This window comes from Lathyrus oleraceus, chromosome 5, assembly GCF_024323335.1.
Source record: "Lathyrus oleraceus cultivar Zhongwan6 chromosome 5, CAAS_Psat_ZW6_1.0, whole genome shotgun sequence".
In the NCBI taxonomy this organism is placed as follows: Eukaryota; Viridiplantae; Streptophyta; class Magnoliopsida; order Fabales; family Fabaceae; genus Lathyrus; species Lathyrus oleraceus.
Genome location: NC_066583.1, coordinates 253,220,259 through 253,232,185, shown reverse-complemented (window position 1 = coordinate 253,232,185; position 11,927 = coordinate 253,220,259).

Below are 11,927 nucleotides of genomic sequence, written 5' to 3'. Positions count from 1 at the left end.
GATCAAAACCTCGTAGTTCGGGGAAAAAATCTCAAAATGAGTTGGTGAATTGATTGGTCCAAAAAGCCTTAAGGTCTTTTGTTATCCAAGGGAGAAAACTCAACCTAAAACCACAAATCCACCATGTGAGGATAGCTTCAACATGCTAGTGAGGGGTTAACCCTATAATAAGCATGGAAGACTCATTGTCCATCACTAAGGATATAGGTGAGCATTACATCTGCCTCAAGGATAACTCAAACCTAATAGCTAAAGGTTATGAAAAAAAGTTTGATTAAGAGAGTGGCCATTGAAACCACAAAAAGGTATTTGAATGAGTGGTATTTACCAATGAAAAGTATTTACAAAATATAGTCAAAATTGATTTAAAAGTTCAATTCAAAATAAGTGTTATGAAAAGAAAGTTTGAAAATCAAAAGCATAAGGATTAAGTTTCTAATGTTTGAAAACAAGTGTTAAATGTTTGCACAAAGAGTTTTGGCTTGGGTTAGAGTGGAAGGAAGAAGAAGAATGGCTAAAGTCCTAATCATACAAGAGATGAGGGATAATAAATAAGACCACAAATGGAGTTCCTCTCTTGAGATCATATTGATGATCCAAGTAGCTCCCATCCTTTGGAATATGCAAGTAAAATAAGTATAAACTCAAGCAATCAACATAATCAAACAAGCTCTTAGAATATCCCCAATGGCTCTTGCATCTTTCACTTTTGATGAACATGGCAATGGTTCTTCAATTTGAACTCTCATAGGATCCCCTAGCACAAAAGCACACACATCAAAGAGTTTTATGAAGAAAATCAAGAATGGACAAGAGTGAGTTTAGAGGTTTGGTCCTTCTAATCCATCTTCAACATTAAGCTCCTCTTACTCCAATTTTGCATAGGGAATGTCCTAGAAACTAAGTCCATTTGTCCATTTCTTTGCATTTGGTTCATAACAATCAAAACAAAACACAAGCACAATAATATATACACAATTATGTGCTCAAGTGAGAAAAAGGCAAATTGCATTAACATAAATATGTGCTCAAATGAGCAAAGGGGGAAAAGCAAATGAATAATATGTACAAGAATAGTAAATTGCATAAATGTAAAGTGCAAGAAGTAAATGTTAATGGTTAATGGTTAGTGTTAATAGTTAGTGTGGCATAAGGCAAATTTAGCGCTATGTTAAGCAATCGTAATTGGACTTATGTAGAAGTCACAACTATCTGAGGCCGGTCAATAATAATGTAGGCAACAACACAAGTTAGAGGTCTTGATTAGTGAATCAAACTCCATCAACTTGCCATGCCAAAAGGAAGATGAGAGATGATCTTGTATTGATTTAGGTTCTTTGCATGATTTAGGAAGCAATATATCCTTAATGCAAAGCCATTCACTTGATCCATGACCAAGATGAATTAGATTTGAATCAAGGAAGATTAAACCTCCATGTATCAATGATAACCATCAATCTTTAACTCATTGATCAAAGAGAAAAAGAAGAAGGAGAAGAAGAAGATGAAGAATTAAAGTGCATTAATGGAAATTGTATGTATTAATCAACAAGCATTGACCAAAGATAGAGAAGATCAAGGTCAAACAATAGAAAACAGAAGCAAAATGAGAATTAGGAGTCAAGAAACAAATAAAATATTTTTGACATTTTTTAATATTAAAATAAAACTTGAATTGAAATAATAAAGAAAGGTCAAACTTCAAACTCACTTCAAATCAACTTTGAAAAGTCCAAGTGAATTATCCCAAGTTCAACAAGGTCAAACAAAGTTTGATAAAAAATTTCAGCATTTTTAAAAGTCAGAAACTATTTTAAATCAATTAAAAATGCATAAAAATAACCTAATTGAACTAAAATCTCAAAGAAATCTCAAATCAATTAATAAATTGATGAGAATATTTTTCATAGATCTATCATAGTTCAAAGAGGTTAGAAAAATATTTTTGTATTTTTTGAATATCAAAAACTATTTTAAATGAATTAAAAAATAACCAGAAAAGAGAAAAATATTAAAAAATATCAAATGATAAAATAAAAAATATTAAAAATCATTTTTAGAAAGTAGAAATTAAAAGGAGAAGAATGAAATTGGTCCCATAATTTTTGGACCAATAATAAGAGAGATATGAATTTTTGAAATAAAATGGAATTAAAATAATAAACGGAAAATAAAATCAGAAAATAGAAAAAGAGAAAAAGCGTGGAGCGTTGGATGATTCTTCATTAATTGACGTGGATAATCACACGGCCTAGAAGCGCGTGTTCACCATACTCCTTAGTCAAATGAAACACACTCAGCCTTTAATGAAGTCATAACAATGGATGCACGAGATTCAATCTGGAAATGAAAATGGACACTCCTGATTGAATCTGGAGATCAGATGGTGGCCAGCGCCACCGTCTTCTCCGGCCAAACTCCGACCACATAAAAAATTGTAGAAATTAAAATGGCAACTAAAAATGCACGATCCAGGCATCATTCGAGAGCTGGGGTGATGTACATCACCCCTGTACCACTCAATTCCATTCTAGATCTCTAGATTGAGAGAAATCAGAAGTGGAAATTCTGTGGTGTTCAAATGAACTTCATGATTTTCAAAAATTGAAAGCATAACAATGTTGCCTCTATGCAGAGGACTTCAGATCACACAATAACAAAGCAAATAGAGCACTATACAAGCTGGTTCGAAGCAAATAACAGTTAAAGTAAACCTTTGAATTGCAAGGCTTTGAGTCAAGATCTTTGGATGTTTTTGCTTACAGTAGGCACTATGGATCAAGGAGAGAAGGTTTAGGAACTTTGAGATCTGAAGATTGATCAATGAAATCAAAATTCAGATCTGAAAAATTTGAAGAGAAATGAAATAGTTCCTTTAGTGATGGCTAGGATTTCAGTTAACAGCAATTGGGGCGCCTTAAGGCTGCTAAAATGAGAGGCCAAGGCATTGTATTTATAGCTGAGCAAGGCTGAGTTGCATGAACAAATCATGTGCATGGATGGAAAGGGCCTCCATGCATGGGTCTGTACAGGCACATGGAGGGCCCAATTCCAACTGGGAATGAAAGCCAATGCATGATGTAAGTAGAATGGACGTGCAGATTGGACTATATCAGCTCATGCATGGAAATTGAAATGATTTTCCAAAAATGCACTATTACATTCAAGTCTTCGAAAATGCCATGTCCAACCTTGAAATGCAACCTTATGAGTAATGGTTGGAAAGCTTATTGCATAAGGAACAAATGTTATGTTGATAAAAACTCCATTTGGGCCTTGGAAATTAGTGAAAATTGAACTTGAAGTGTAGGGTGCAAAACATGCATATGTGAGATTTTCAAAATTGGCCAAAGTTCAAGCCCTTCTGTCTCAATGATGCAAGCTCCAAATGACAAAATCTTCAACATAAAAGTTATAGATATTTTCAAGGCAATAAATTTGGACTTAAAGTTTACATAATTTGGATTTTTTATGAAGAAGTTATGGGCACTTGAAGTTGGACTTTTTTACATTTCAATGCATTTGGTCCAAAGTGACCTATAATGTTTTGCATTATCACATGTATTTCTTTTGAGATTTTGAAAATTTTCTAAACATAACATTTGAATTATACATCTTAAGCTTTCCAATGCATTTGATATCACCTCAAAATCATAAAAAAAGAAGGAGTTATGTCCTTGGGAAGTTGACCCAAAATTAGGGTTTTAGTCAAAATGACCTATAATGTTTTGGAATGGATGATGACCTTCCAAGCTTAAAATCAATTTTTGATGAACATTAAAGTTGTTCATATGGTTCTTAAGAACATGTTTTCTCTTGGTATCATCTCCATTTGACAAACACATCAAAAGTTAGGTCTCAGTGTATTTCAAGATAGGTAGATGAATTAACTGATCAACTTCTCAAGTCCAAAACTCATATCTTGATGAATTGATGATTGAGGATACTCAAATAAGTTCAAATGTGCATGAAATTATGAATTAAAGAACTTCCATTGATTGTATTTGACCATGGGCTGAGGTTGCTTCATGAGCAAGGCACATTTGATGAACAGATGAATTAGGGTTTCCTTGGGAAACAAACCTCAAGTCCTTTGATTTGCTTTGATCAAACATGATGAATTGAGATACTTAGGAGGAATATTTGATGGATGAGAGCTTTGGGGATCATTGCCATGCTTGCCTTCATCCTCTCTTGGCCATATCAATGCACATAGGATCTCCTAGAAGCTTTAGACCTTGTGACTGCTCAAGCTACAAACAAGAAATGTTAGTGACATATTTTTGTGCTTTTGGTTAGTAGATCAAATGAGAAAAGCAATAATATTCAAATCAAGTATGCTTAGTGATCTCAAACCAAACTCACAAGAGATCCCACCCCAAAGGTAAGGAGCCAAGATGCTCATGATCCTTGAGGCAATGTAAATGCAATGTTATGATGCCATGAGGGATCTTAGGGTCAAAATTTGGGTGTTACACAAAGTGTCATAAGTTATTCTCATGGTGATAATGGTGTATACCACCCTTCGATCTGAAACCACTATAGACCCTAGATATAGAGTCGAGTGCCTTGTTACTGATCAAACACTGTCTGTAACTAGATGACCATAAAGACAGTTGATGGGTACTCCACAAAGCATGCTAAGGGACATGAGTGACCTAGATGGAATTTGCCCATCCTGCGTAACAGAATAAATGTCTATGGGCCCAATATTGATCTGGACAAGGATGACACGATCTATGCCTTGTGTTCAATATAGACATAAGGGCAAAAGGGTAATTATACACATACGTATTATCACAGAAGGATTTGTCAGATTACATGACATTTTCGTGTCTTGGGTAGCAGTGATATGTTGCTAGATACCGCTCACTGTTTATTATGTTAAATGCGTGATTTAATATAATTGCCAATGCCGCGAAAACCTATAGGGTCACATACAAAAGGACAGATTGATGAGAGATAGAGTAACTAAGGAACACCGTAAGATACGGTGCACTTAAGTGAATTATAGAAAATCATAAGGTACGGTGTACTTAAGTAGAATACGAAATATGGTAATGTACCACACACTTAAGTGATTTTGGCATATTATAAGATATGGGCCACATACACTTAAGTGGGCTTTTTAGCTTGCAGCCCACACAAGTGGTTCTATAAATAGAACCCTTGTGCAAAAGCATTTGTGAAGTTGCAATTTCGTTTCTCTCTCTCACACTCAAAGCCTTCATTCGTAGCAGCTAGCACTGAGATTGAAGGAATCCGTTCGTGTCGACTAAGTAGAGGCGTTGTCATCGTCCAATGTTCGTGATTGCTCCGTAGATCTGCATCAAAGGTTTCAATCGTCACAAGAGGTAACGATTCTATCACTAATCATGCCCATTCGTAAGGATCACTAGAGGAGAAAATTTTAAATTCCGCTGCGTTTTGGATCGCTATTCTCCTTCAGTGGTATCAGAGCCACTTACGAAACCATGCATCTGATAGCTATTTATTTTCTGTATTAATATGATTAAAAGACAAAATGAATCAAAGAATAAACTAGTAATTAAGTTTGGCATCATGTGTGTACGATTTGGATGATTGATGTTGATTATGCTTTGGAATCCGACATTAGTATGGTGAAGCAGCGATACATCGATCCTCCATAGGTTACACAATTGAGATCGATCAAGTTATATATATGATATAAGTAATCCTAATGCAAAATATGGTATATATGATATACTATTTCTATTTCGTTCATTCAAACACTTAATGGTTGTTTTCCTTTGAGCGATCAATGGTCGTTTGCTTCGGAATCCGACATAAGTATGGTGAAGCAATGACCTGTTGATCAATTATACTGAATCAACAATTGACGCATGTTTGACGGTCTGAAATTGGTGCATTAGGGTTAGTGACGACACAAGGGTTATGCTGTCAAAGAGTTGTGAGTTGAGGGCTTGTTGGATCACGTCTGTTGACTGGTTCAAAACACTGATTTTGGTCGTGTGACATTCGTCATGGGCCTGTGACAGTCGTAATAATCTGGACGTGACGGTCGTAACATGCTTTGTGACAGTCCTCACATTCACAGAGTATGTATTCTCTGTTTTTCTGTTTTGTGACCGGACAGCGGACCCCGGCTAACTTTGCCTAGAATGGCCTTAGTTTTCCTTCATTTTGTTTTGAGATTTTAAAATACGACCTGCGTGTTGTGCCTCTCTTTTAATCTCTTAATGTAACTTTTTTTCTCATCTCACTCCCTCGTATATAAAACGAGTTTCTTTTATGTAATGTAATGTTATGAAGAAAGAGAAGAATTCAATATCAAAGGAGGACAACCTTGAAGATCTTGCTTGGAGAAGCTTAGATCGTTATTAGGTTAGCTTAGGTTCTCTCATTGGCTTGGGAGAACAATTGCGCTAGGGGCCATAACTGTTTTATTATGTATGTTGATGCATGTGAATATATGTTGATGCATGAGAGACGATTTATATGATAAGTAAGTCGGTGAGATCAGAATAATTGCAAATTCCCTCAAATTAAATATTAAGTTTATGTTTTCCAAGTTTTAGCACTCATCAAGACTAGTATCGGATAATGTAGGTTTCGCCTACGCGAGGTGCATGTTCTATATTAGTAAGGTGCGATGGGATAATTGTAATATCCAATTGCTAAAACAATGGGTCAAACTTAACTAAACAAGTTATAATAAGATTATATGTGTTTAGAAGCAAGAGTTGGAAATGATCCATGTGATGGATTGGAATAAGGAGTTATTCACCCAACTAAAATATTCGAGAGTTGTATTAGATACAATTGGAAGAAGTTCCTACCTAAATAACCTAGTTTTGTGTAATCTGCCTACGCGGACTTAAAACAAAGTGAAATGTGGATCTCGACCCACTAGAAAATCTTCCAACGGGATTTTCCGAATCAAATGGTGAGGGTCATTTATTTTGAGTAAAATAGTGGGAGCATATTTAATTAAAGACCTAATTAAATATGTTATTGATACTTATATTTTCATTAATTTCATGTAGATTACCATGACAACAAACACCTATAACAACATTTTGCGATCAATCCTTGACAAGGAAAAATTGTTTGGGATAAATTTTCTAGATTGGCACCGAAATCTGAGGATTATCCTCAAACATGATAGAAAGTTGTATGTCTTGGAGAAACCTGTTTCTAAAGAGGAATCTCCTAGTTTTGCACCTAAGGCAGAAAGAGATGCTTATAAGAATCATGTCGATGATGCCAATGAAACTGCTTGTCTCATACTAGCTACCGTGAACTCAGAGTTGCAAAAGCAACACGAGAACATGGTAGCGTTCGATATGATCGAACACTTGAAGATGCTCTATCAAGAGCAAGCAAGGCATGGAAGGTTTGAAGTTTCAAAAGCCCTTTTTCAAGGAAAGTTAGCTGAGGGAGCCCCTGTAGGTCCCCATGTGCTCAAGATGATTGGGTATGTGGAAAACCTTGAAAGGTTGGGTTTTCCCCTCGGAAAGGAACTTGCGACTGATTTGATCTTGCAATCGTTGTCAGATAGATTCAGTCAATTTGTCCTAAATTTCAATATGAATGATATGGACAAATCTCTTGTTGAAATGCTAGCCATGTTAAGAACTGCTGAGCAGAATCTGAAGTTAAAAGGGAAGTTCATTCTGATGATCGGAAATGGAAAGAGACAGAACAAAAGACCCACCAAACAAGGTGATAAAGGGAAAGGCAAGGAAGTTTCCAAACCCAGACCCACTGTTGCTGCTTTGAAGCCTAGTGGAGGCATATCAAAGGTAGGCACCTGCTTCCATTGCGGTAAGACCGGACACTGGAAGAGAAACTGCCCAAAGTACCTGGAAGATATGAAGAATGGAGTAGAGACTTCAACTTCAGGTATTTTTGTTATTGAAATTAATTTATCTACTTCTGCATCATGGGTATTAGATACTGGATGTGGTTCTCACATTTGTATAAATGTGCAGGGGCTAAAAAGGAGTAGAGATTTGGCAAAAGGTGAAGTTGACCTACGAGTTGGCAATGGAGCAAAGGTTGCTGCTTTAGCCGTAGGAACTTATGTATTGGCTTTACCTAGTGGTTTAATAATTCAGTTAGAGAACTGTTATTGTGTACCTGCAATTAGCAGAAATATTATTTCCGTTGCTTGTTTGGACAAGTTTGGTTTTTCATTTATAATAAAGAACAATTGTTGCTCAATTTATTTGAATGATATATTCTATGCTACTGCACAAATGAACAATGGACTATATGTCCTTGATCTTGAAATGCCTATTTATAACATTAATACTAAAAGAATGAAACCTAATGAGTTAAATCCAACTTACCTTTGGCATTGTCGATTAGGCCACATAAATGAGAAACGCATTTCCAAACTCCATAAAGATGGACTCTTAGAATCTTTTGATTATGAATCATATGAGACATGCAGATCTTGTTTAATTGGAAATATGACAAAGTCTCCATTCACAGGAAAAGGTGAAAGAGCTAATGATCTTTTGGCCCTCATACATACTGATGTATGTGGACCACTGAACATACCAGCCATAGGAGGTTTTCAGTACTTCATCACATTTACTGATGATTTTAGTAGATATGGCCATGTGTATTTAATGAAACACAAATCAGAGTCCTTTAAAAAGTTCAAGGAGTTCAAGAATGAAGTACAAAACCAACTAGGTAAGAATATTAAAACTCTTCAATCAGATTGAGGTGGTGAGTATTTAAGCCTAGAGTTTGATGATCATCTGAAAGAGTGTGGGATCCTATCCCAACTTACTCCTCCTGGAACACCCTAATGGAATGGTGTATCTGAGAGAAGAAATTGAACCATGTTAGACATGGTCCGATCCATGATGAGTCACGCCGATCTTCCAAACTCCTTTTGGGGACATGCACTATTGACAACAGCTTACACACTTAATCATGTTCCATCCGAAAAGGTTGAGAAGACACCATATGAGATATGGAGTGGTAAGAAACCACATATGTCTTACATGAAGATTTAGGGTTGCGAAGTTTATGTGAAACGACAAATTTCAACTAAGCTTGAGCCAAAATCTGACAAATTCTTATTTGTGGGGTATCCTAAAGAAACAAGAGGGTATTACTTCTACAATCCTTCTGAGGGCAAAGTGTTTGTCGCTCGAACTGGAGTTTTCCTAGAAAAGGATTTTATTTCCAAAGGAATCAGTGGGAGGAAAGTAGAGCTTGAAGAAATTCAAGAATCACAAAGCATTGATACACCTATGGAGGAATTAAAGCAGGAAACACAAGTAGTTGTTGAAGAACAACCTGCTCAAGTAGAACAAGACCAACGTAGGTCAAGTAGGATACGTCACCTACCTGAGAGGTATGAATATCTCATAACTGATCAAAGTGATGTATTACTCATCAATCAAGATGAGCCTGTGACCTACCAAGAGGCCATAACTGGTCCCGAGTCTGAGAAGTGGCTAGAAGCCATGAAATCTGAAATGGATTCCAGGTACGCAAACCAGGTTTGGACCTTGGTAGAGCCTCATGTATGAGTTAACCCTATAGGATGCAAGTGGGTCTTCAAAAAGAAGACTGACATGGATGGTAAGGTACATACCTATAAGGCAAGACTAATTGAAAAATGATATAAACAAATTCATGGGGTTGACTATGATGAAACCTTTTCACCAGTTGCAATGCTTAAGTCTGTTCGGATTTTACTTGCTATCGCTGCATATCATGATTATGAAATATGGAAGATGGATGTCAAAACTGCTTTCCTTAATGGGAATCTTCTTGAGGATGTGTACATGACACAACCTGAAGAAGCCGAAAAGATATGTAAGTTACAAAGATCAATCTATGGATTGAAGCAAGCTTCCAGAAGCTGGAATCTTCGTTTTGATGAAACAATAAAACAATATGGATTCATCAAGAACAAAGATGAGCCTTGTGTCTACAAGAAAGTTAGTGGGAGCATGATCGTTTTCCTGGTATTATATGTAGATGACATATTACTCATTGGAAACGATGTCCCTGCCCTACAACAAGTAAAGTCTTGGTTGGGGAAATGCTTTTATATGAAGGACCTAGGTGAAGCAGCCTATATATTAGGAATCAGAATCTATAGAGATAGATCACAAAAACTGCTTGGCCTAAGTCAGAGTACATACATAGACAAAGTGCTGAGACACTTTAATATGCATGATTCCAAGAAAGGATTCATACCTATGCAACATGGTCTGTGTCTATCAAAAACACAATTCCCTTCAACTAAGGAAGAAAAGGATCGCATGAATAAGATTCCATATGCATCTGCAATAAGATCTATCATGTATGCCATGTTATGTACTCGACCAGATGTCTCGTATGCTTTAAGTGCAACGAGTAGGTACCAATCTGATCCTGGTGATGCTCATTGGGTAGCTGTCAAGAATATCCTTAAGTATTTGAGAAGGACTAAGGACTCATTCTTGATATATGGAGGTCAGGAAGAGCTGGCTGTAATTGGATACACCGATGCTAGCTTCCAGATAGATAAGGATGACTTTAGATCACAATCTGGTTATGTGTTTTGCTTAAACGGTGGCGATGTGAGCTGGAAAAGTTCAAAGCAAGATACAGTTGCTGATTCTACGACGAAGGCCGAGTATATTGCTGCCTCAAGTGCAGCAAAGGAAGTTGTTTAGATCAAAAAGTTTATTAGTGAACTTGGCATGGTTCCTAACATTGTGGATCCCATTGGTCTCTATTGTGATAACAATGGTGCTATCGCACAAGCTAAGGAACCTAAATCTCACCAACGATCCAAACACATACTTAGGCGTTATCACCTCATTCGAGAGATAATAGATAGAGGAGATGTGAAAATATGCAGAGTACCTACACTTGACAATATTGCTGACCCACTGACAAAGCCTCTTGCGCAGCAGAAGCATGATGGCCATACTAGATCTATGGGCATTAGGGGTATGCCTGAATGACTCTAGTGCTAGTGGGAGATTGTTGGTGTAAGCCCTAGAGGTCAATACTTTTGGTACTTGTATCGAATTATTTATTAATAATAAAAGGCTTTTTCTTTATTATGTTTGTTTAATAAAGTCCCTAGGATAGCTAGTCCGTTTAATGTATCAAGTATGACTTAATCATGAGATCACATTAAACATAAGGACACTATTCTTAAAGTATCCGTAGTCGAGCTTTATTGTGAAGTGGGATAACATTAAAGCATAAGACTATTATGTATATAGACTGATGATCACATCTCATGGATCATGGATAAGGAGTTATCAAGTCTTAAACATATGTATGAATATTAAGAGTAATATTTATACTGGATTGACCCGCTATGAGAATACTATATAGAATGTTATGCAAAGTGTCATAAGTTATTCTCATGGTGATAATGGTGTATACCACTCTTTGACCTGAAACCACTATGGACCCTAGATGTAGAGTCGAGTGCCTTGTTGCTGATCAAACGCTGTCTGTAACTGGATGACCATAAAGACAGTTGATGGGTTCTCCACGAAGCATGCTAAGGGACATGAGTGACCTAGATGGAATTTGCCCATCCTGCATAACAGGATAAATGTCTATGGGCCCAATATTGAACTGGACAAGGATGACACGGTCTATGCCTTGTGTTCAATATAGACATAAGGGCAAAAGGGTAATTATACACATAAGTATTATCACATAAGGATTTGTCAGATCACATGACATTTTCGTGTCTTGGGTAGCAGTGATGTGTTGCTAGATATCGCTCACTCTTTATTATGTTAAATGCGTGATTTAATATAATTGCCAATGCTGCGAAAACCTACAGGGTCACACACAAAAGGACGGATTGATGAGAGATAGAGTAATTAAGGAATACTGTAATGTACGGTGCCCTTAAGTGAATTATAGAAAATCGTAAGGTACCGTGTACTTAAGTA